Here is a 2394-nt window from a genome sequence, read left to right as displayed (position 1 = left end):
GCAATGCTTTCCCATTCCGGTGCACCAATTAATCATTCACCTCTCGCTATTCAATTGTTCCGGAGTGTTGAAGATAGCTTAGAAGATTCGCATTTACATTCTTAATCCGTTCAAGCTATCTCGAGGTTGTTATCTCTTTTGAACCATTTAATTCAACCGGCGCAATATCTTTCAAGCAATATTTTCGAAAGGTGTTTTCACTGGGCCCTAACCCACAGGTCTTTTCCCAGGATCTTACCTGACTCTTCTAATTTTCCCGGAGCTATTCCCAAATTCTTTTTGAAGTTTGACGTAAGAATGAATTCCCATCAGTCATATTCCTTCTCCAAGATCACTTTCAAAACATTGTCATCGTTGGTTCATCATTTCTATTTTTCATTCCGGAGTGCCTCAACAATTCATGGTGGTGTTTCTCGTCGTCATTCTCGGATTTGAAGACCGAAGAAGAGTTTCCACCAAATCATACCCTTTCTTCCAAAGATGCGTAGTTCAAACTTGTTGCCATCCTCATAATTATTTTCGATTGCAAGAATTCGTTTCATACCCACCCGGAGCATTTCATGAGTTCTTTCCATTTTATTCCAACGAAGGCCAACATTTCGGGTTTATTCATTCTCAACGTTCAGTTCCCATTCCCCGATTGTTCCGGTGCATCGTTCAAGTATTCTCTAGTCTACTTGTCATCTCTTCATTCTCTTGTATCTAAAATCTCTCAAGTATCTTCATTCGTTTGCTAATTCTTCCCGGTGTTTCTTTATATTTTCGTCGTTCATTTTCAATTCTTACGGTGGTCCATTCAACATGCCTATTCCTTTATTATCGTATCATTTCATTCGTTTTTTCTAATCCTACCGGTGGTTCGTGGAAGACCTTCTCAAGTTTGTGCTATATCTCTCTTCAATCCTTTTTCAACGAGAATAAGTAGTATGCCAAATCCGTTGCTTGTCATCAATCTAAATTGGTGAAGGATACACATAACATAATTCTTATTCTTGTTTCACCCAAGTGATCTAGTTTCTTCTTTCCAGAGTTGTTCATCTCTTCTTTCTGGAGTTTGTCCATCAGGTCACATTCTCGGTTCGAGATGCTTCATCTTTTCTTATCCGGAGTTCCAAGTTTTCTTCTTTATCTCATCGCGAAGCTCCATCTAAATCATCGCAAGGCTTCACCTTGTGTTCTCAACTTCTCTTTCTTTTTATCATCCTTTTATTACCGGAGTTCTTCATGCAGGCTCTACATGGTGCTTCGTGAAGGATTCCTTTCATTCTTCAATTGTTCTTCAAGATTTCTCTCGGAGTCAAGCTCCATCAAGCTATACTCTAAAATAAACATGGTGCTCAACACATGTTTGTTTTGAGGAGTTCAAGCATTCTTCATCTCGCATTCCGAAGTGCAATTCTTTCTACCTTTTGAGGTGGTCTTATGTCATTCTTGACAATTTCACTTCATGTTTCATGATTCGCAAGTTGTTAAGAATGAGATATTTAAACCCATCACTTTTCTCTTTGTTCAGGAGATCCTTTGCAACCCATCAATCTCTTCATTGGAGTTATCTTGGGGTTATATTTCACCTAAAGCCTTCCATTGGGAATGTTGCTATTCGTGGTGCTTATCAATGATCCAAGTTTTTCTCCTATTCTCTCGGCGAATCAAGTTTTCATCTCCATGTTGCTCTCAAGCAATCAATTGTTTTCCGTAGTGGCATGTATTCACCTCTAAGTTTTGAGTTGTTTTCCATAAACCCACAACAAGCTTATTCTTTTCGCTGTTGAGTTTTCCAACAACGTCGTTCTATCCTTCTTTGAAGGATGCTCTCTCAAATTCACTTGAGGTACAACATGTTGTTTTCTTCTCCGTTCTTTTCATTGCATTCTTTCATTTCTACCGGAGGCATTGTTGTATTGCTCTCTTTGACACATCGTCTCGTTTTGTCAAGATCATGTTCTTTTCCGTGCCTATCCATTTAACATGAGAATTGTTCTATTCAAGTTCTTTCCATCTTGTCAAGTTATTGTTCTATTCATTCCATGTTCAACCGGAGTGCTGTCAAATTAGGTCATTCTTGTTCCTTGGCTATCTCGTTATACCGGTGTGGTTTCATATTCTTTTGGTTCGTTAAGCCCTTGTTTCATGTCTTTCAACCCACAAGGTTCTCATAATGTTCCTTGTTCCTCTTTTCTAACGGTGCTTTTCAATCTCGTTCATCTCCGTTGTATTCTTTCTTTCAGTTTTGCCAACCTCTCAAGGTTCGTTGGTTTCACTCTTTTGTCAAAGAAGCAACTTTGTTTTACCTCTTCCTCTTCCGCTTTTCTCTCTGGTGCCATCCTAGATCTCGGGACGAGATCCTCTTGTAGTGGTGGAGTGTTGTAACGCCCCAAGACCGACGCTTCAGAA

Source organism: Aegilops tauschii, chromosome 2 (genome assembly GCF_002575655.3).
Source record: "Aegilops tauschii subsp. strangulata cultivar AL8/78 chromosome 2, Aet v6.0, whole genome shotgun sequence".
Taxonomy (NCBI): domain Eukaryota; kingdom Viridiplantae; phylum Streptophyta; class Magnoliopsida; order Poales; family Poaceae; genus Aegilops; species Aegilops tauschii.
Note: the sequence above shows the minus strand (reverse complement) of the source record.